This window comes from Etheostoma cragini, chromosome 4 (assembly GCF_013103735.1).
Source record: "Etheostoma cragini isolate CJK2018 chromosome 4, CSU_Ecrag_1.0, whole genome shotgun sequence".
NCBI classification, from domain to species: domain Eukaryota; kingdom Metazoa; phylum Chordata; class Actinopteri; order Perciformes; family Percidae; genus Etheostoma; species Etheostoma cragini.
Window position 1 is genome coordinate 19,004,838 of NC_048410.1, and position 24,438 is coordinate 19,029,275.

The following is a 24,438-nucleotide window of genomic DNA, read 5'->3' on the forward strand; positions in this document are numbered from 1 at the left end:
TTGGAAAATGGCTGCAATGAAACAAAGAGTGAAAAATTTAAAGGGGTCTGAATACTTTCCGTACCCACTGTAAGTCATACACCACCATTTCACAAACTTGGGTAAGGAGCTCTTCAGGTAGGCTATGCACCCCCAAGAAAAAGAATGACTTTCACAATGAAGCTACACAGACGAAGACTAATGTTTTTGGTTGAAAAATGCACTCACAATATGTGTTGTAATAAAATAGGACACCTTTTGAAAGTGTAGCCATCACATGGAGACATATAAAAAAAGCTGTATTGACAATCAAGTTTTCTCTGAACTTCTCCTAAACTGTAAATATGTATCATTAAAAACAAGTCTTAGGCCTAGTAGCCATAGCCTATATTTTGCCTAAGGGTTAGATGTGCGGTGGACCGGTACTTGCCTGCCAACATGTGGAAACCTTTGGAACTACAACAAACTTTACTTACCTATTAGTGGCTTTGAATAATGTGTAAAATACAAAGACTGTAAGTGTTCACATTTAAGGTAAAGACAAAGTTGTATTTCACTCAACAGCCCCATAATAAAACTTAAGGAAGGTTAAAATGTTGTTTAATTCTCACATAAAGCAAATTTCAAGGTCTGCCTTTTTTCACCTACGTAATTTTGCAAAAAATCAGGATATCCCGTCTAAAAATCACAACTCCTCGGCATCAGCTCAACCTCCATCAAAAGGCTCCAACTGGTTCAGAACTCAGCTGCACGACTCATCACCCGCTCCACATCCTGGCACCACATCACTCAGGTCCTAAAACAGCTCCACTGGCTTCCCATATCTCACCGGATCACATACAAGATCCTGGTCCTCACCTACAAAGCCATACACCACCTTGCCCCGTCATACCCCACTGTCCTCCTCTCCCCCTACCAACCTTCACGGTCCCTCAGATCCACCTCAGCCGGTCTCCTCTACGTCCCCAAGTCAAAGCTCTGCAGATTTGGGGACCGAGCCTTTTCCAGGGCAGCTCCCAGGCTGTGGAACTCCCTCCCCCATGAGATCTGCATCTCTGAGTCCCTCACAATTTTTCAGTCCTGTCTGAAGACCCATCTTTTCTGTTCTGCCTATCCTTAGTTTTTTTTTTTTTAACACTGTCTCTACTCTGTTAAGCGACTTTGAGCTTGGGAAAAGCGCTATACAAATTCAATTTATTATTATTATTATTATTATTATTAAAAATGATGCAGAAAAACTAATCCATGCAGTTGTTACTTCTAGGCTGGATTACCGCAGTTCTTTATTATCAGGCTGCTTGAAAAAGTCCATAAAGATTCTATAGCTGATCCAGAAGGCTGCAGCAAGTGTTTTGACAGGAACCAGGAAAAGAGATCACATCTCTTCTGTTTTAGCTTCTCTGCATTGGCTTCCTGTAAAATCTAGAATAGAATTTAAAATCCTTCTCTAAAAGTAGAACGGGAGCCAGAGCGTTCAGCTATCAGGCTCCTCTCCTAAGGAACCAGGTTCCAGTCTGGGTTCAGGACGCAGACACCGTCTCCACATTTAAGAGTAGGCTTAAGACTTTCCTCTTTGATAAAGCTTATAGTTAGGGCTGGCTCAGGAGAGTCCTGAACCATCCCCGTTACACTGCTATAGGTCTAGACTGCTGGGGGACTTCCCATGATGCACTGAGCACCTCTCTCTTCCTCCTTCTCTCCATCTGCATGCAACTTCATCCCATTAATGCTTGTTACTAACTCACCTTCTTCCCTTTCCCGGAGTCTTGTGCTCTCTCGCCCCTCTCTTCTCTCCTCCTGTCGCTTCCTGCAGGCTCTGGAGCTGTGGAGTCTGGATCTGTGGTTGGAGTCACCTGCTGCCTCCATGTTGCTGCTTGACACCCTTTGCTACAATTTTTCATGTCCCTCTCTGTCTCTTCTCTCTCTGTCTGTCTGTCTGTCTGTGTCTCTCTCTGTCTCTGTCTCTTTCTCTCACCCCCAACCGGTCGAGGCAGATGACGGCCCACCCTGAGCCATGGTTCTGCTCGAGGTTTCTGTCTCTTAAAAGGAAGTTTTCCCTTGCCTCTGTCGCCTAGTGCTTTCTCTTGGTGGGAATGGTTGGGTTTCTGTAAATAACATTACAGAGTACGGGCTAGACCTGCTCTTTCATGAAAAGCGCAATGAGATAACTGTTGTTGTGGTTTAGCACTATATAAACAAAATTGAAGTGAATTAAAATGAGGTTAAAACTCAATCATTTAATGTATGTGGGAGATATTCTGTAGAAAAATATGCTTCATAAAAGGCTGCAGTTGCTTAACACGGCCTATAATTACTGATACGGAAACTGCACTGAACAGGACCTCAATGCCCTGCAGAGAGCGATTCGTTTGGCTTACAACCCTGCCTAAAGGATATTTACTGTACATCAGGCATTGCAAGACAAAGGCTACGAGAATCATTAAAGATCACCACCCGGGTACTATGGCAAGCACTTTTAACATTTAATAAAACCACCTTTCTATTTGTAATCACATTTTAGATATCCATGATAGCATTTATCCTTGATACATTTGTGTTCTCACTAGTTATGATGGTAATTAAAGAACTCCACAGTAACATTTTTACTAGTAAAAATTGTATTTCAAGATATCTACAACTTTGTACTGGTCAAAACTAAATAAAAGATATAAAAATTGATTAAAATTTAATTGGCAGTTTAAACATGAAATAGCTAGACTGGATATTTATTGCAGATATCCATAATTCAACTCTTCCTATTCAAAAAGAACAATTCAGATATCCACAATGACATTCTTTCTATCTACAATTGTCTTTTCAGATATCCACGTCTGTTGTGGTTTAGTGTTTTGTTATATACATTTTGGCGTTTTGTTATATACTGTATATATTTTTTCCTTTTCTTAGTTTCCGGTCTTGTATATGTTTTAGTCCTTGTTTCCTCCCTGGTCTGGTGTTGTAGTTTCTGTCTTGTGTTCCCTTGTGAGTGGCTGCATGTTCTGTTTCCTGTTTTATTTTGATAGTCTGGTTTTCTGTGCTGTCTTGTCTTTCATTTTATTTCCTGTGTTTTCCCGCTCCTGTGATTACCTGATGTCTTCCACCTGTTTGAGGGCCCTTGTGTCACCTGCCTCTTGTTACCTCATTACCCAGTGTATTCAGTGTCTGCGCTCCCCTTGTCTCTTGTCAGATCCTTTTGGGCATTTGTGTGTTCGAAATGGTGTGTTTCATGTTTGCCTTCCCTGTGAGCCGTCTTCCCCTTGTGAGTCTTACCAGTGTCTGTGTTCTAATATTTTGGTTCTCTTTTTCCTTGACCTGTTGGATTTTTGAGATTTTGCCATTTTGATCACTGTGTTTCCTTGGAATCTTTTTGTAAAATAAACCCTCAGCTAAACACTCTCCTACCTGCCTGTTATCTCTGTGAGATCTTTGGGTCCTAATTCCCCTACATTCATAATGTCAATCTTACTATCCAGAATGAACATTTCAGTAATCTGCAATAGAAATATTACTACTCTAATTTCAGATATGCAAAATGAAACAAACGTTCCAGATATCGATATTGTAATTTTGACTCTCCAAAATACATTCTGACTAGTAAAAATGTCATTACGGATATGAACTGCAATTTTACTAGGAAAATACAATTGTGGATATGTATAATAGTAAGGCTTCCCATCCAGAATGTAACTTATATATCTAAAATACTAACGGACGCAGTGTTTGAAGTTAAGGTAACAAATAATAATGAACGCCAAAATGGCTCATTTTAGTTTTGACAAGTGTATTGTAGAGCTCTAAAATGCAAGTTCTGCCTAATAAGAATTGTAGTACAGATATCTGGAATGTTCATTCTGGATAGGAAGAATGACGTTGTGTATATCTGAAATGACAATTGTAGATAGTAAGAATGTCATTTTGGTTATCTGAATTTTTCTTTTAAACTAGAGTTGAATTTTGGATATCTGCAATACATATCCTGTAGCTATTAAATGTTGAAATGGCCACATAACATTTTTTATGACTTTTAGATATCTTAAATTTAGTTAAGATATTTTGAAATACAATTTTTACCAGTAAAGTTCTTATTTTGGATTTCTCTACTGGCATTTTAACTAGTAAGAATACAATTTTAACGAGAATAAATGCTATTATGAATATCTAAAATACAATTGTGGATAGTCACTTAAGCTTTTTTTTATGTTAAAACAGCATCCTATATACCTGTTAGCATATACATACATTTGTGGATATTTGCAACTGTATTGTTTCTAGTCATGATTCTAATTGTAAATATCTAAAATTACATTTTACTAGCCATAATAGAAATTGTTGGTATCCGTAATTAAGTTTTTACTAGTCCAAATGTATTATGGATAGTCAAAATGACAAAATAGGCCTAGAAATCTGGAATTTGTTTCAATTTGGATATCTTAAATTAGAAATTTGACTAGTAGGGGCTGGCAGTAGCTCAGTCCATAGGGAGTTGGGTTGGGAATCGGAGGGTCACTGGTTCAAGTCCCCATATGGACCAAAAAGTAGGGAGTGTGGATTGGTGTAGGAGAGATGCCACTTCACCTCCTGGGCACTGCCAGGTGATGTTGAGCAAGGCACGGTACCCCCCAACCGCTCAGGGCGCTAGTTTGGCTGGCAGCCCACTGACTCTGACATCTCTCCATTAGTGCATGTACAGGTCCTGAGGGTGTGTGTGTAGTTTAGGACTGTGTGTGATACTAACAAAAATGTGGACAAAGAGTGTAAATTGGAATTTCCCCATTGGGGATCGATACACAGATTAAAAAATTTAAAATAAAAAAATAAGTAAAAATTGTATTGTTGGCATCTGTTGAACTCCCATCTGAAATGGGAGTTCTTCCTATTAATAATTCTATTGCAGATATGAATATTCATTCTTGAAAGTAGGCTAAGCATGACGTTGTGGATATCTGAAATGACAACTGCAAACATGAAGAATATCATTGTGGATATCTGAATTGTTATTTTTGAGTAGGAGCAGTTGAATTGTGGATACCTGCAATAAATATCCTAGCAGTGACATTTTAAAATGGCTTTCCATACCATACACACCAGGCCAGCAGCACTGGAATCTACCCTCAGGACACTAGGATCCTAGACTGCCCCTCACATCACACACATTCCATAGCTGATGGGATTAAATTTAACTGGAATTGCACCTCGAACGATTTCATGTGATGAATGATTAATACCAAACCTGCATTGCTTTCCAACTAAAGAGAAGTATGCCTACTGAGATAAAACGGTGCATGTGTACATCTATGCGTTAGGTATTATCACAGACAGTAGGGTATTATCTAACGTAATACCTAGCTACACAACTCTACTATATCCTGAACGGCTCCCTTCAAATGTGTAGCCTGTACGCCGCTGACGTAAACTGTCGGCGAGGGGGAAAAAAGTGACGCTGACACACATACAAGCCGGAGCCGAGAAGAAGGAATAGCGTTTTGTTTCTTTTTTGTTTAATTTGTGTCCTTTTATTCTTTAGCGTTTTGTTGTTATTTCGCGGTATTCCTGTTACGGATTTGACTACCTTGCTCCTCAGCGCTTGCCATCTATCGTTAACGTTCATGCCACTCTCCCCTCACGCGGCGCTACTTTGACAGTCGGGGTCGCAGTTAACCAACTCGAGCTAGCAGCTCCATTATATTATTAGCGTTGGTAAGTCGTTCGGAAAGCTAGCTAGCTAACCTTACCTCCTCCTTTGAGACCTGACAGTGCTAGTAAAGATTTATAACAAGGTTCACCTAACTGTAAACATATGCTACTTGGTTGGCAAAGTTTTATTAACGTGGGGTTGCTAGCATACATTGAAAGGAAAACGCTAGCTAGCGGGCTAACATTAGCTAGATGGCTAGCTAGGTGTTGTAGATGGCTAATTATACTCGCCAGTGGAAGCCTGGTGAGCTAGCTTTTGTTAGCGTGTGTGCAAGCTAATATTTTCAGTCAACTGCATAGCCACTGCTCTGACCATTCTGCCATCTGCTTTCTACAGATAGTTTGAAGGATTCTTCACACGGACTCGAGACATACGGACACCAAAACGGTGAGTTGAACCTTTGAGATGCCTTGAGATAACTTATGTTAATCGGTTATCAATTTTCATAACGTTATGATAAGCACCATATTTAAAGTACGCGTTCTCTATGCCTGGCACCAGAATCAGAAAACCGATTTATTATCAAGGAGGTTTACATCGACAAGGATTTTGACTTGGTGTAGTAACGTTAGATGCATACAGTGAAGAAACAATAAAGCAAAGTACTGCTACTGTCAAAAACATAAATACAGTACAATACAGTTAATAACAGTTACTGAAACTCGGTGAATGAATAATTGACTGGAGTGACTGGGAATGAAGTGATAAGCTAATTATCTGATTGAAAATTGTTTGTAGCTGTTCACAATCACGATTAAAGCCCACCTTAGCTGGTGACAACAAGGTGTTATACGATGACATGGTTGTGTCCACTGATAGTCAGAAACGACCTTAAAAATATTGTTTTTAATATATGGCAATTTTACTGGAAATTACAAATCCATCGTTTATAATATGGTTGAATGTTAGTGGGTTATGAGGCTAAAGGAAGTGAGCTTATTTAGAAATCGTTGATGGGCGCACCGTATTTTTTCCTGCTTTTTTGTCCTTTGCCAATAACACCTGTGATGATTGGCCTTTCTTGGCTTTAGCTCAACATTTTGATTCTCAAGTTGAAAATAGATGGTAAGCCTGTTGTGCCAAACTAGGTGGGATCACAGCACAGACTGTGATTCATACATCTGCTCTGGGAAAACAGCATGTGTGTCTGAACACATAAATATTCATTACAATTGGCGTTGGCCAGTCATGTGATGCAGAGAATCACCAAGTGGCAGGCAAGGACTGCCAATGTGGTTACATTTGATATTGAGACTGTCTGATCACAATTTGTCTGTTCCTTAGAATGCTAAGGAAGCAGTTTGTGTATTTCTTGTGTACATCATTGCTATACACAAGGATTTTTTTTTTTGTACCAGATGTCACCTAATTGCAGCTCTTTTTTTTCTGCATCTGTACATTAGGCACCTATCTTTCCTAAATATTAGTCAGTCAAATTGCTGGTGTAGTATCATTGAGAAAATGATTGTCCATAGTGAGATCTGCTGGAGGTGAGTCATTGAATCAACAGTTTGCTGTTGCTAAGGCCAGCTATGAGAAAGATGGCGTATGCTGCTTTGCTGTTAACATGTTTTCCCCCTTTATAAGTTGTAGAAACTGACATTTTTGGTGGACAAGTGTAAGAATTGATGCAGATATTTCATTTTATCCTTTTTTTGGTTTGCAGGATGCATACACCTGTAGAACATGTGTTTGTGCGTTGGATTTAACCTTGTTGCTTTTACAGTATTCACTTCTTACTTTCAAATATTTATACAAGCCAAGATGGTTGATGGAAAAGTAATTTAAATACTCTATTTTACATGGCGATGTCATTTGAAATAGGCAGCTATTATCTGATAAGACATGATCTGTTATTCGTCAGCAAGGTATCTGTCTTCTTCTGTCTCTGAATCTCTGTTTGCAGCAGCATGAGCAGAAAAGTGGCTTTTTCTAGAGAGATTTGAGGAGCTATTTATAGATCTCTGTCAGAGCACCAAGCGTGGTGCTGTTGCTCCTATTTCTTGCTTCTCTTAACCAATCCTGCTTCGGTTTTGCTGTCTCTCTCCATCTTCTTTGTTTTCCACTTCATTTCCAGTTGTCTTTGTTTTCTAAGCTCCCTTTCTCTTGATGTCTTCCTCTTCCACTGTTTCTCAATCATCTGTTTTCCATATCTTTCTGCTTTGATAAAAATTATTGATCAGAGCAAAAGGGAGGCGACTGGTAACATGGCCTTAAGATGCTGACACACCAGCCAGACAGCAAAGAACTAGTGGCGATAAAGGCCTGTGGCTTGAACACCGCAAAGACTACAGTTGACGGCCAACTAGTATGAATGTTCTGCGCCTATTTTAGAGGTAATAACTCTTTGTGCCATCAGGCGGCAGCATTCTATTGTCATTCAAAAAGGGAAACTGGATATCCAAACTGCTGCCATGATACTTGCAACAAAACAGCGTTTGCCTGAAACAGTCAGCAGCAGCACAGTGCCAGGGTGGTGGAACGCCGGGAGATGGCTAGCTAACTTGTTCATCTCCCAGGCTTTCATCTGTTTTCTTGGCAAAGAAGTCTCCCTGCAGTGGTGGGCTAGCTAGCTAGTTAGCTAGCTTGCTAATTTCACCCACTGCTTAAACACTACAATGGTTACAGAAAATAAGCCAAACACAGTTGTTGCTCATCTAACAATAACAATGTGCTCACCTATGCCGGGACAACGATGTGTGAATGAAACATTACGTTGTTAAATTGTTATATATTTAGGGGCAGGCTCAGTCTTGCACCAACCAGGGTGCAGAGAGACATACTTATTTAAATTTAAGTTTTTCAATACAGGACATTATTCTATTTTTATTGGGTAGGCATGCAGATCTTTTAAATGACAAAAAAAGCAGACGTGGGTTGCCAAAACTTAAAACTTTTAGATCGAGTACCTATTGGCTTAATACAAGAGTAGCTTTATTTGTTCAAAGATTTGTGTCAAAAAAAGCCGTAATAAGTGAATAAGAAACTGGTTATGTTCAAACACAATTGTATTTGGCGAAGCCCTTTTATGGCTTTTTTTCCTTTTGCTGTTTGTACTTTTTGGTTATTATTTACCAATTTCATAGTGTTTCTTTATAAATTTACTTCAGTTGTGTGTAGAGACTGCCACATCTTGTGATTGTACTCATGAACGTTTGATCTGTATCTTTGGCAACTGATCCTTGCTTTACTCCTCCCCTTTCTCCTTCCTGCCTTCTAAGCCCTTAACTGTCTTCTTTACTGGCCTGTAAGATGCTACCTGGCTGCCCAAATCAAATGCAGAAGAAGCTGCTTGGTTTGAGGCATTAGTGCAGACCATTCCCTTTATCCCATTCATGTGGTCAACCTGAGACTAACCTTTTTCCATGGCCAGTGTAGGATGGAGTCGTTGGTTGGATTCTCTTCTTAACTTGATAGCTCAGTTGTGTGCTAAATGTCATCCATCCATTTTCTATAAAGTTCTTAGCCTATGTCGTTTTTATTAAATAAAGTTTGAAAAACCTGTATAACCTGAACACCAAAGAACAATATTAACTATACATATTATTAACAAGACACCCAAATAAAATAAATAAATATCCAAACACTTCGGTTTTCTTTGTAACAAAATACTGTTGAAAAACAAACACTCCATTGTGGAGATGATTCAAGCATGTTAAAAATTCTTCTTTAATCAAGGTCTTTTACATTTACAAAGTAAATTAAATGGCTATTGTTTCACAGTACTGTGCAGGGTCCGAAATTAACACTTGGCAAATGTGGGGGCGGGCCGACACACAAACACAACCACAAGCCATTACCTTTGTTTTACTGATGGCTAGCATTTAACTCAGACTAATTAATTAGCTAGTAAGGTGGGATTTTTGGCCAGCCTTCCAAAAGACAGCAAAAGAAACAGAGTCTCAGTGTGTACTGCTGTTGATCTTTTGTGCATTGTTGTACACACGCATTCACTTCTCCTGAAACCGCTTGCAGGACTGAAATACAAGTCCACAGCGGCTCGTGGCATGTATGTCCAAGCCCGTCTCCACCGCCTCCACCTGCAGGTTGTCAGCTCTGCGTCTGCCTGGTACGCAACTTGCGTTTTAAGGGATGTAATCTAGTAATTTGGACAGGAAGGATAACTCTGTGAGTTGGAAGGGGTGTGTCGCGATTCTGCTTTCTCACAGCGCAACACAGGTTCGGGGATCTGATCATCGCGCTTTCGGTTTCATATTGCATATTGTAACAGCACTACAACCAATACATAACCAACGTTGACTGTAAAGAACCAATTGCAATATTGTAATAACAGGGGCACTACTTAAAAACCACCAACTTACAGACCACTATAGTAATCCCTAAAAGTGAATTGCTATAAATGTGGATGTACAGTGGTACCTTCTACCTGACTCATTACGCACATATCAACGCATCTATGGGAGACTACAGTGGTTTTCCATACTGCAAAAAAAGTAAATAGTGTCCCTTGTCTTGTCAGTGAACTACAGAAAGCACCTATTGATGGTACCTCACCATAAAAATTAGCTCATGGTTGCTCTTTATTCTTTTTCTGCTCCCTTATATTGTATTTAGAACTGATCCTCTAACAAAAAAGTGTAAAATATCTATCTATCTATATATATATATATATATATATATATATATATATATATATTTTAAATAGAGGCTAATTCAGTGCAAAGAGAGGTTTGGTCATTATGGTGTTCCCATAAAGGGGACCATAAAGGGGTGTTTATGGTTGCCTTATTATGGATTTTTGGCTAGTACTGACAGCCCTATGTGTATTGGATTGATCAGTTGGAATTGAGATGAAAAGTGAAAAGACCCTTCCGTGTGTGTGCCTTCTCTACAGTTGTTTTCTTGCTTTCCTCACTACAGTTTTTCTCCTCTCGCGCTCTAATTTGCTTAAGCTTTTGTGTCTGTCTGTCTTGGCAGTGTAATGTTAACTGGACCGCGATCTTGACCACTATGTTTTATTTCAGCGAACACTGTCTGTGTGAAGTTTTTAAAACTAACCACACTTGCGACCGCTTTACCGACGTGACGTGATTCGCTGTGACTTGAGCAAGCTGCAGAGGCAACATAGTCTTGCATTGTGTGTCGGAGCTGAGCTCCGCTCGATGTGAAACATGCAGGGAGGACCAAGAACTATTGCACTATGGTACCGAAATTTAGCATCAGTTGATTTAACTGAGTGAATAACAGTAGTACAACGTAATATTGCTCTTGTGTAGTGATATCACAAGACAACCTTTTACCTCAACAAGACCTATCATCACATTTTTCTGGGACGTGATCTTGTCACACCTCTACCCACAAACTCAACCATCTATGAGACGGACATCCCTGGACAGACATCCCTGCTACCTCACCTATTTGCTTGTTGACGTTTCCTTTGATGCTGAACTTTTGACTGCCTCTTTTTCACTGAGTCTTTCAGCTGGTTTTAGCAGGGAGGTGGCCGCAGGGGAAGATGCAAATACGTGGTCTTATGGGATTAAGGTTTTTCCGAGCTAATGAGGTGGTTTCATTAGTTTTCCCCAACTATCTTTCCTTCAAAACCCCCCATTTTACTTATTTTTTATTTTAACATTGCAGCAGTGCTCTGTTTCACGAGCAGTTGTCAGTACTTTGAGCTCATTCAGGTTGGTCAGACACAGGCTACAGATAAAGACTTTACATATTCCCATGAAATGGATATTGATGAATGGGGACCACTGTGTGCCTGGAGTCTCCCCTGCCTGCGGATGTAGGCCTATGTCCTTTTTTTGGCAAAAGAAAACTACCAAATCTTAAATTGTAGTTGTGAAAGAAATGTATTTACTGCTACCTTGTATAAGGATCTTGCCATTTTATAGTGACATACTAGCTGATGCAAGCAGCCCTTTTAACAGCTGGGCTTCTTGGGAGTCCTGGTTTGCCTGTCATTGCAATTATATTGTTACACAGAGGTAGAGAGCAAACAAGATATGTAAGAGAGAGAGAGAGAGAATTCACAAGAAAGGGAGGGTTAGAGAAGAAGGGAGCGGTGCAAACTGTGCGCATAAGAGCAGTAGCGAGAGAGAAGGAGTCCGTCAGGAAGCAAGGTTTGCTGTCTCCCTGTAGTGGGTGTGCTTCATTCAGAAAAAGAGAGGGGGCAGTCAAGAAAGAGTTGTGTATCCATTTTCATGAAACCCATTAACAAAACGGCGCTGTTAGTACCTACAGACAGGAACGAAGAGGGAAAGCGTGAAGACAAGAAAGTATAATGAGCTAAAGAGTGACAGAGGTAATCACACCTGAAATTTACATGCTGCGGAACATGGAATTCATTCATCTGTACTACGTAAGATAGCAAGATAGACTTAATGTCAGCACTGTCTTGGTCTAGAGCGCTTTCTGCTGCTGTAATACTGTGCTTTTATCTGTGAGACGCCTGATCCGACTTGGCTGGAGATCCACAGAGCTGAACTCTAAATACAGTAAGTGTGTTTGTGTGTGTGTGTGTGTGCGGGCGGCTTTGTCAGTGAGTGTTAATAATTTGTAGGTGAGATGTAGCTTGTTCATGTGCCTTTCACAACTCTGAGATTTAGTTCAACATGCAGCTATTGCCACTGTTATAATGGCCTCTTATCTTGGCACTTTTCATTGTTGCTCTTTAAATTCTTGTAGCAATTCTATTTAATTATGCCTTAGTAACAAAGAAAAAAATCATAATAGGGCTTGCTGGAAGATGGCTTCACATAATTTGCAAGTTCATTCATATCAGTGTGTTTCAATAGGGAAGGAGAACCCTGATTGGTTTTATGTATATGTTTTTATACATTAAAGGATAATTTATGCCAGTGGTCAGTTTATGTTTGTAAATGTTTGTTTAGACGCACAAAACGTGAAGTAAATGATAAAGTGATGAGGAATTCCCTTCCACTGTGTCATATGTGTGGGAGGAGGGAGGGAGGGAGGGGGTGGAGGTCGCCTGGTATGGTTAGAGAGTCACTGAGAAGTAGGCGTCGCTCTGCAACTCTGTCCTACTGAGGAGTTAGGGAGGGGTGCAGTTAAGAAGGACAACCTATGGGCTTACATAAGGCTGTATGTGGGAAGTCCTGGTTTATGAGACTCTGAAGTTTATCCTCAATGATCCTCTTGGCTCGAAGGTGCAGTCAGGGGTTCTGAAAATAGCCGTTTATGAATGCATCAGAAATAAGAAATCTCCTTTTGATTTCTTAAGACAATATACTTTACATTTACACTGTCAGTGCTTTCACCATTTATTTGTGTAACGCAATGTGCAGGAATAGAGAGGAGGTGAAAGAGAGCCAGCACAAGAGTGAGAGAAGGCACAACAGCAGAGCCCTCCTTGAATTAAAAATCTGCTGCTATTAATAGCAATCTGTCATAATGGCCTCAGCATTGTTTCAGTGTTAGACCTGGCTTTTCCCTCTCTTTATCTGTTCTGATGGTTATAGCCAAGCAAAATCATACTCACAATACTTGTCATCGCTTGTTCCTTTTATTCTTTTTTTTTTCTTTTCACTCGGCCCGGCCCAGATCTGTCTTGTGCTGGATATGGGCTGTTTATATAATAATTGCCTGCCTATTTTTGTATGTGTGTGCATGTCTTTCAGCATTATAATAAATTAAGATGCATCAGTCCTAAGTGATGCAACTAGCTTGATGTTCATAAAATTACAATGATCCCATGATTCTACGGTCATGTCAATTACAAATGCAAAAGACCGACAACAACCACAACAACCCCCAAATTAGATAGAAGCTGCCCATTTGGTGCAAGGTTTCCAGAGCTAATGCTGTTTTCTTCCTGATATCTGCTAGTCTACATCTTAGCCCCTTTCTTGAGCACAGAAATATATGAATACCTTAAGTGGCTAAAGCTAGCTGCTTAGCCCTGACCGACATAATGTTGTCCATTTTTAACTTGCATTAAGAAATTGTATTTGTGCATCCTTGTCTGTGCATGTGACCACTACCGGTGTTGTTTATGTCTTTGTGACTTGAGATCTGCTCCCCAGGTAGCTGGTGCTCCTGCAGCTTCACTCCTGCATACTAATTGCCAATGCGTGGGAAAAAGACTTGAGTATTAAAGAAAGGAAGCCTAAGAGGGAGAAGGAAGGAAAAAAATCAATAGAAACCCCTGGAGTAACTGCTGCTGTAATTGCCTTTAAGTCACAAGGTTCACACTTTCTTATCCAAAGCAATTAAAAAACATCCACACATTTTTGTTTAGATTAACAAACTCAGATGAAGAAAATAATGATAGAATGCTTGAAAACCGCAATACTCTTTCAGAGAGTGACATCCCTTATCACAACCTCCATATTATTAAATGTTTTGCTTCCTCAACTTCCACTATTAACATCTTATATTTGTTTCAAATGCATGTTTGTGTGTGCTGAGTGGCTTTATTTTGTTGATGTAAATATGTCAGTTTACTGATTTGGAAGACCACAGCAATGTAAATGTAGTGGACACAATGCAGATGTTACATGTTAGTATCTTGCAGTGATGTGAGAGATCTTTGGGAAACTACACCCATTTTCAAAATTCATACTAACTCATCAAGTTATTCATATGGTCTAACACAGTCCATAAAAATCCAAACCCTTAAATACTAAAACTAATTTATTATGTCAAATATAAAATGTGGAAAATGAATTGGGAAAGATGTAATAGATGACAATGAGTATTTGGGTTAGGGCTGAAACTGTATAGATTTTTTTCTACTGTGGTTGAAAAGCAAGAAAATCCTGCCATAGTGCGGTATACCACAACCCCCTTACGAGAGAATCGCAAGTTAGAGTGAGAATGGCAGGGTGCCTTAAGTGAGTGACGTCAGTGCCCGTTAAGTCGCACAAAGAGATAAGGATTGATAACGGAGAGTAGCGTATGAGTGCCGTTGTGAGGAAAAGAGAAAGCAAATTTGATCTAAAGTGAACAAGTGAACAATAAAACAACAAGCTAGAGCTTCTCAAGACACGGTGGCTTTCTGTTATTACTGCCTGTAAAGTGAATGGCATTACCCCCGAAAAAAACATTGTCTTAACCCTTTTAATAGCCCTGCATTATATTGGAAAAAAATGACTTTTCTATATTTTCTGCAATATATTGCCATTATCACAAAGAAAGTAACTTTTAAAAGATGACATAAATAGCTCTATTTGGAAATAACAAATCATTCTCAACTGCTGCGGCGATTTAGTAAGGGTGTGCATCTACATAGAAGATTAAAAATGAAAAAGGATCTTTTCTAATGTGACCATTCTTTGTTAATCTTTTATGCTTTACAAACACCAAAGCAAGTAAGCGCTGTGACTCTTCTGAAGTGATTCCGGAGAGGGGAATTATGTAGAAATACTCTGGTTGACTAGCATGACACCATTGTTCCATTAATCAGGTGATTTAGTTTGTATTTTCAGTGAACATAAAAACACTGACAACTGTAGCTTTACTGACCACCCATTGATAACTATGTGCATCACTGTGTCAGCGGTAGCTGCTGCTAACGGTACTTTTCTACACACAGAGAGACCCATTTCCACACACATGGTGCCCACATGGCTACCTGTCTTAAAGGGGAAGGGTCGGCCGGATATGTAAAACAAGAACGGTGAAAGTTTGCTTTTTTATCAAACTGCAAAAAAGTTTTAACGTCAACATTGCGACGTCCTGCAATGGGACTATTGCGCATCTGCACATCGCGATGTCGATGCTAAAACACAATATTGTTCAGCACTACCTTACAACATATGTTGCAGCCCATCTAGCAGCTGAGCAGGCAGAGAGGGCAACTCGGCAGTTCGCTAACTTGTTGCTTTCTCCACCCATATAAGCAGCTCTGTTTTAGGCAACGAAACGGACACGTGGGCTCAAATTCAACCGTGCCATTTTATCGGAATAAAGCTATAAACAGAATGAGACTCTGCTAGGCTAAGGTGCAATGGTAAACACTGCAGCTGTAACGATAATGTGTCTACCTTAGCTGAGAACAGAAAATGTCTTTGCCTTCCCTAACGTTAATGTTGTTATGTGTCATGAAACATTGCCCTCCCCCAACTCGCAAAAGGTCGGATTTGCTCCATCTTTTGATAAGTTTTGTTTAGAAAACCTTAAATCCATGTCAATGTCATCAGACAAAATTTATGTAATTGAAATCAATGAATATATGTCATTATACACAAATGTGCAGGCAAATGTTTTTTGCTGTAATAATGGTGATGAACTCAGACCCGCGGTATGCGTCACGTGACTGCGGTAACCGTCCCAGCCCTAATTTGGGTGCATATTCTGTTCCGGTGCAAGATAAGGCCCTTAGAAAGCAACTAAGAGAAAAAATATTTTTAGTAAAGGGCCTCTTAAGTCTATAGATTACTTCGTCTTTTTTTTACAAAAATCAATAAGTAAATGCTAGAAGATGTGAGAGGAAGATGGAGAACATGTGGTTTAACCAAAACAAGTTTAGGAGTGGGTGTTTCTGACGTAATTAGATGATTGTGATAATAGATGGAGAGGGTGCCGTACAGAGAGAGAGCACGAAAAACAGGAAGAAGGTGGGGATTGGTAAATTGCCATCCTTAGGCATGTGGAAGTATCTGAGTGGTTGGCTTTTACAGGTAAACAGATGGCATAGCGCAGCAAGGCACTGACCTGCCATTGCTGTCAGGTCAGTTACATGATCTAGCGACTCGCTGCCGTGTGCAGTCCTCTAATTAACACTACTTCCTAATCTGTGTTGAGTTGAGAGTGCCATACAACCACTCTCTCACACATGAAAGGAGTGAGTAGAGAGAAATGCATCTAATGAATTTAACAATGGCAATTCATTTTTATATGTCAAAAAGTCAAGATTTTCTTAATTTAACAAGCTAAATAATCAAAGTAAAAGACAAAGTCCTTTTTACTATTTTAGGATTTTTATGGACTCAGTCTTACCTCACGCATCACTGTTTGTTCCGAAAAAGTAGGAGGTTGGCAACTAGATGAGGATTTGCACAGCTGTATTGAAATGCAGTCACAGCCCTGCTCGGTTTAGCTCACACTGATGAACCGGTCTGTACAGTATGCATGTCATTTTGTGTCCACAGCTCTTACAGCCAACAGCCGGCCTGTCATCATCCTATTTTTCTATTTTAGCACAATGTCGTAAGGGTTGGAACATTGCAGTTACCCAATGCCTAGTGTAATGGTAATGCTAAAAGGACAGAGGCTATGTTTTTGCTGCCTGTTATGGTTGCCGCTGTTTCTGCTTTTAATTTCGTCTATGATACGTCTTGTTTGGAGTGTGTTTTGGTTTGCAGACCCCTGACCTGTAGGTCTTTTGGCTTATGGGATTTGAGGGCACTATATTTAGCTGGCTAGGTGCCTGGGGAGAGACACTGAAGAGCAGTTGAAGGGGGATGCTAGGTGGTAGACTGAGCTGAGTGTTGGTTGGCTGAATAGAGGTCTACATGGCTGGCACGTCGCCTTCCTGCTGGCCATTCTGGAGTGCAAAAGCCACATTGTAAGAGACGAGTGGACCACAGTCTGGCTCTTTGACTGGCTAGATGCCGGACTTCCAGGTTAGGCTGGCTGGCTGGCAGGCAGCTCTCAATTCTTAATCACTGTTTTGGCATTGCAGCCCAGCCAGCCAGCTGTCATTAAGTGTGACTGTGGCAAATGGAGGTGTTTGTGCAGATCATAGATGACAGTGGTCACCCTCTAGACACATCCAGTGAAAAAGTGAAAATACAAGTGAAACATTGATCAGTTTGAAGACTTGTTGTAATGCCAAGACAGTGCGTGATTTATAATACTATAATCTATCAGGAATATATTTAATTGTCCAAAAGCATGTAAGTCGGTTTATGGATGACAAAAAGTTGAGAAAAGGGCTATGTAAAAACTGTCAATTTACTTATTATTCCAAATTTGTGCACATGAAATTATTGGTGCTCTAATTGCAGTTGATATGACATATTTAAAATGTGTAATAGCTTGGCAATACTATAGGGATAAAAGTCATTTAATTTCTAGTCCGATCAGATGGTGTGTAAGTGAGTGATTGATTAAACTATTTGAGAAAACATTATTTAGTTACTATCTTGGATCAAGGATAATTCTCACTGTTGAATTGAAGGCTACTGTGGAAGAGTCATGTACACACAAGAAACTGTAGACAGGAACAGGGTGTAGGAGCGTAGTGACATGATTTTGCATGGAACGGGAAGCAACGTGGAGCATTGGATTTCTATCTCACTGTAAGACACTGATTAGGACTGCACAATTAATCAAATTTTAATCCCGATTAAGACTTCCCACGATCAAATTTGCGTGATCAAGCGTTTTTTTCTTCTTTTTTTTTAAATGCCTCATTTCATAGAACGCTCTGGGTTTTTTGCCAAGCCAATCTACTGCTCCGTAAACCACTGTCTGATCATGACCCAGTGAGAGTTGTTCCCTGCACCGCGGAGCTTAGTTTCTAGATGTTGACATTCACAGAGGACAGAGTATAATGTGAGGAAAATTCCACAACAGAAAGCAGTTGGTTATATGACGGTCACAAGATTTACCAGTTTACCAGTAAACGCAACATTTTGTCCCCTCTGTGTTGTTTGTAAGACAACAGTGACCAGTGCTAGTTAGTCTGTTAGCTCACAGGGCTCTTGGGCGTCCTCGCATCAGCTGCAATCTGGTTTATGTCGATTATATCAATATAACTAACTTCAGTTCGTAGAGTAACAGGGTGTGAGACGGAGCCTGCTGGACCTGGGTGAGAGATGTGACCCATGTCCAGAATATCATAGTTCATAAAAATGCAGCGCATTGACAATACAGACATTACACACACACACAAAGTGTGTAAGTCCGCTGACCCTGTGCTGGACCTTTACATAATGAGTAAGCCGTCACTCTGTGAGTAGCATCCATTGCACTCCCTCTCTTTCCCTACCTCTTTTAATCCGTTATTGTTGAAAACAATTGAAGGAGCTTTCTCAGAGATACATTAAAAGAAAAAGTCCTACACTATTTATTACAGATATTTAATTTTCATTTACATGTGTTGCAGCTATATGTCTATACAACTTCAACATAAGAAGAATGTAGCATAATATGGTTGTGAAAGCAGTTTTAAAAAGCCTATGTGACAATAAAATGTGTCTTGGTTAAAATCAACAAATAATCGTGATAATTAATCATGATCACAATATTGATCAAAATAATCGTGATTATCATTTTGGCCATAATCGTGCAGCCCTAATACTGATCCATCTCACAAGCATCTGTATTCAGACAGGCAGCAAAGTGTACTTTTGTTAAGCTTTATATGTGAGAAAATGATCACTGTTTGGTGGTCAGTTATATATTAAATCACTGTGGGCATTGAAATTTACTGTAACAACTTGTGGCCAGTGTTTAACGGATCAGACATACTGATTTTAAACTTGCCAGAAACTTCAGTTTCTTCTTTTATCTTCCTCCAGCCTCTTTCAGATTGTTTACATTGGTACTTCAGAGAGTTATGTTCTGTCTTTTGGTCTTATCTGTGTGCTTGGTAACATTCGCAGGACGGGCTGTAATGACAAATCAGGATAGCAGGAAAAAACATAGGCACTGACCAAGAAACAGCCACTAGCCTATACACAACTCTTTCTCCAATAATCGGAAAACTTTAGAAATGTTTCCCTTCACTCCAATTTCAGTCGCAGTTGTTTGTTTATACTGTGGACTTTATAGTGTCGGGAACACTGGACCCAACAAATATCATTGCGTGGGATAAAAAAGTTGATCTGAATCTTTTTTTTTTTGCTCCTTTCACTAGTGATATAACAATGCAGTGTGAATCGGTTAAAAATTGATTTAAATTTTTAAAGATTATAACTGGATCAGATCAAAAATGAATTGTGATGCAATTTTTAAACAGCCTAGGGCTTGACGATAGTTAACATACTGCAGGTAATGTTAGCCTACCATTAGCTGGTAGAGCTGGCAATCTTCCTCTACAGTAGCATTCCAATTTCATTTTTAGGGCCCGAGCGCTGGCCCCCGTGAAGGCTCTATTGAAACTGAAGGGATTCTTTTTTTTATTTTTTCTGTAAAATAAATTGTGATTTTGGCCATTTCCACATGTCGTACTTTAACAAACTCCTTCTAGAGATTTCCTCCGATCAAATCCAAATTTGTTCAGTGCCATCTGAAAACTGTACAGATGTTAGGAAAAGAAAAACATTTCGTCATAGGGCGCTGGTTCGGCTGGTAGCCCACTCTCTCTGACATCTTTCCATTAGTGCTTGCATAGATCCTGAGCGTGTGTGTGTTTGTGTGTAGTTCAGGACTGTGTGTAAACTAACAAAGTGTGGACACAGAGTGTAAATTGTAATTTCACCATTGTAATTTCATCAATAAAAAGATTAAAATTTAAAAAAAAATTAAATTAAAATGACTGTGGCAGGGCGGCCATTATGTCATTGAACTCAGTTTTCCTTATTAATCAGTGATGTTTGGCCCGCCCCCCTATGCTTAAGCCCCACCCCCTTTCATAACTGACCCATTTAACCCTTGTGTTGTCTTCCCTGAGACCGAGCTTATTGTCCTTCAGGGTCAAAATTGCAAATTAACTCTTTTTTTTTCTTGAATGTTTTTGGATGCTTTCTGAAACATCACTTTTTAATAATACCGATTTTTGTTCAGAAACGATGGATTATTTGGACTCATAGCTAAGATCAGAGGATGTTTAGTGGATCACAGTTTCGTCCAAATGCTATAAAATTGACACAAACACCCACAGTCCAATGAAAGTAATCATTAATTTGACCTGGCTTCCATACAACGTACATTTACACTTACATGTTATTTTGGGGCAATTTGGTTCAAAGAAACCCATAATTCTAATGTACAAATTGGTCAAATTTGACCCAAGGACAACACAAGGGTTAAGGCATTTTATATTTTAGGCATTTTTTAGGAAGCAGTCTTGTAACACACTGCCAAAGCAATTGGATTGAGCTTGATTAGGATGCAGGCTGGATACATAACATCCTACTCATGTTTTACCAGTTAATGGGCGGCAGGAGCTCAGTGGTAGAGTGGTCGCCTGCCAATTGGAAGGTTGGCCCCAATTCTAATGAAGTTGGGATTTTGTGTAAAACGTAAATAAAAGCAGTATACAATGATTTGCAAATCCTTTTCAACCTTTATTCAATTGAATACTCCAAAAACAAGATAAAATTTAAACTGATAAACTTTGTTTTTTCCAAATATTCACTCATTTTGAATTTAATGCCTGCAACACGTTCCAAAAAAGGTGGGACAGCGGCAACATTCTTTGGAATTAGGGTTTGTAGAAGGTAATATATGAAGTAGAAACTAACTCAGCTGTAGCGTGGTTAACATTAACTTAAGTTGTCTCAATGAAGCTCCCAGCTTAGCTCCAATAACTCACAACACAGGAAACAAGAATGAGCTAACTAATGATAACATAAGCATAGATAATTATTTTATTTGAAAGGTTGTGGGGACAAAGACAGATCAAAGTAAGAGACTGTGAGATAATACATTTACAAAGAAGTTAGAGAAAAGTTTTCAATTTGAATAAATGATTATATATTTTCATTCTGTTAATGTCTTATCGTGTATGTGTTAGTTTGCATTGCATTATATTTTGTTTTATTTTTATAAGGTTACATTTGGGCCACCAAAAATGTACTTTGGCCACCAAAGTAAGGGTATTTGGGGCCCATGGGGTTAGTGCTTTAAAATATCAGCGTCTATTCCTGGTATCGCTGTTTCTCTCGGGATGATCTACTGGCGTAGTATTTTCAGTGGTTAAGAAATAGTTTATTATTATGCTTCCAAAAACGTTGTAGGGTTAAATTCAAATGTTAAGACTGACGTCCTGTAAATCTAGCTGAATCGAATAAAGCTGGGTCAATACTTGGGAATGATACTCTCTGATGCACACAGACTTCATTTGAGGTAAGGGTAGTTTATCTGCATAAACCTCCTTCCTTATGCTGGAGGTCTGGTCTTGTTTCTGTGAGCTCAGTCCATTGAGTTCAAGGTTGAGCTCCACCAGAACTGATAGTCACCTCTCATCAGGACAGAGTGGAGCTGAACTATCTGCAGTCAGTGTTTGAGGGGAGTCATCACCAATCTGCACATTTTAAATAACCGTGTGTGACTCACATTCTGTGTGTGTGTCTGTCTGCTATATTACCCAGTGATAAATACACAGGCCTTGTAATTGGGGAAAGGAGGGGGGTCGTGAGAGAGAAAGGGAGAGAAAATATGGGGGTGTTGAGGGATATGGCTGCTTTTCTCTTGGTGACAGAGCCTGTTGCCATGGAGCTGGTCTTCCCATTGGTGGAAGTCTGGGCCAATCACTTAACAGCACAGATTTTTTCATCATTGAGAAGTTTTTCATCTCCTCTTGTCTCACTAGCCCCCCCTTGCTTCTCCCTCTTTTTCTCTTTTTTTTTCTCCTCTTCCAGTGCTCCCCCTACTTCTCACAGTAAGAAAAGCTGCTAAATTACATAAGGTTTATAATGAGTACAGGAGCTGCCACCCAATGTCATTTTGACAGTTTTATTTCACATCAACAGCTCAAGTTGAGCAGGCAGAATCTGTCCTCACTGTACTTGAGAAGACAAGATAACCTCACAATCCCACATTTAATTATTTATGTATTTATTGGACAGCTTAGAAATTATTTTTAAAATGTGTGTCTCACTGGCCAGAAGGCACCCATCTTTTGGACAGGCAGACTTTCTCATTAGTAGTTGATTGTCCAGTATCAGTGTTTTATGTTTACGTTAGAATGATGCTGTCTTGTTTTTGGTAGTGTAGAAATCTGATTGATGCTCTCTTGATTAATTGTCAGATCATCAAGCACAAGGCTTTTGAACTGTCTCAGCTCTGAAGCTAACATTTTGTTGTAGGCTACTCAAGAAACATGCAATGTACTTTGTTACAGAGCTCTATTTTTATTAGAACATTTTCCCATCTCCGCATTTCAAGTTGAGTCTTCCAAGTTTACATGAATGGAGTAAACTGTAATGTTATGAAAACCCAAGAAATGTGTGAAAGTTGAGCATTATTAATATGAAGCTGTAGCTTATTTGTTTATCTTATGCACAAATAACAAATCCATATATAGGCTGCATACTTTCCCTGAAATCTTGGATCACTTTTCTTTGATCATAAAAAGGTGTAAATGCAATAGGAAATATGTATGTTAAGGCTTATTGCTTAAGATACACATTTCTCAACTAAAACATTTATTAAAAATAAAAAATGTATAATGTAAAAACATATATTTTATAAATAATAAACTTTTCAATGAAAAAATGTAAACGTGTACTTAGAAGCATTTATCAAACTTCTGAGAACACAAATCTGCAAACTTTTGTAAATAAAAGAAATTAACAATAGTAGTGCTGCACACAGTAGTCCACCATCAGCATTTCTTTGTTTCAGTTCTGAGGAAATTGAAAAACACATTTTCTAAAATCTTAGTGCATCTTCACTTCTGCCCTGAAATATTAAAAAAAATGGCTGATGGCAATAATGTAGAAAGGGCCAAAATCGGCGGGCCGATTAATCGGTCAACCTCTAGGCTCCCTCTTGATAGACGCACTGATGAAAGATGCCTTAGGCTCAGCATGCTCTTAGTAACTGATATTACATTGGCCACTAATGGCACCAAATTAGAACTGCATTAACAAACAGCGATTTCCTGGTTAATTATATGCTTAGATTAAAAGTTGCCAAATGTGTTGATTTTTCTGGGCCTTGAAAACCTCATGCTAAGTATTTTGTGGTGAGAGTTTGCTTGGATTTCACTGTGTAGTGCAGGGCTGGAGTCACAGCTAAATATGTCTTATAATTTAGTCTGTAGAAAAGTTACATCCCACAACAGAATGTAACCTTTTTTTTTAACGCTCGTTTAATTCCTATTAGCTTACATGCTAAAGTGTTTTGGCGAATATTAATTTCTTCATTCGCACAGTTGGCATGATCTGATATGAGAAGATCAATCTCCTAGACACCTTAAAATCTCTTTCAGTGTTTTCTAGTATAATAAACTGATGTTCACATCAAAGTAAAGACAACATTTTAAGATTTTAATGGCAGATCCTATGTCCATGAAACATTAACAAAGAACGGGGGCATTTTAAAATTAGTTTTGTACTTAGAGAAGAAGAATATTGAAATAATTAATAGTTTTCATAGTTGTGATCTACTTCAATTTTGGCCAGTGTGGAATTCCGTGTTTCTTATTTTCACCCACATTCCACCACTTTTTTCTTCATTATTAATGCATGCAAGATAGGATCCCCTCTCTCTCTCCACTGGCATTAGTTCATTATTCAGAATGGTGACTGTCGTTCACATGGCCATCACCTCTTTCTCTCCATCACCCACTTTCTCTTTCTGGTTTTATCCTCCAGTCTACTTTTTTTTCTCTTCATAATGTACATCTTCTGCATGTTTCCCACGTGCAGTAGAGAACTATACATAGGTTATAACAAGTGAGAGCAACAGAGAGGGAGACTTGGAGAAAGCTACAGAAAGGTATGTAGGTAACTAGGGAGGGAAGGAGGGAGAGAATGAGTCATAGCTCGTCCCACAGGACTGAGTGGGTTGGCTGAGTGGAGGAGGATGGCGTCAGCACTAGGCCTGACAATTTAAGAAGACACATTAAAAGAGGAAGAAAAAGGAGAGACAGAGAGCTAACTCTTAGAAGTGGGTGGATGGAGAGACATATATTGATGGGAGGGTTCGATGTGGAA

The 24,438-nt window shown here is 39.3% G+C and overlaps 1 protein-coding gene across 18 annotated transcripts in view; it reads left to right on the forward strand.

The window, feature by feature from the left end:
• Window positions 1–5,370: 5,370 nt before the first annotated feature.
• LOC117943090 (R3H domain-containing protein 2) overlaps window positions 5,371–24,438 on the forward strand; it is a 60,748-nt gene continuing 41,680 nt past the window's right edge. For 10 of the 18 annotated variants that reach the window (XM_034868991.1, XM_034869001.1, XM_034868997.1 and 7 more), the window contains exons 1-2: window positions 5,371–5,676; window positions 6,011–6,061. The gene's annotated coding sequence lies outside the window, so the exon portion shown is untranslated. Of the gene's footprint in view, window positions 5,677–6,010; window positions 6,062–11,764; window positions 12,139–24,438 lie in introns of those variants that run through there. The other 8 variants (XM_034869000.1, XM_034869009.1, XM_034869002.1 and 5 more) reach the window with 3 other exon arrangements.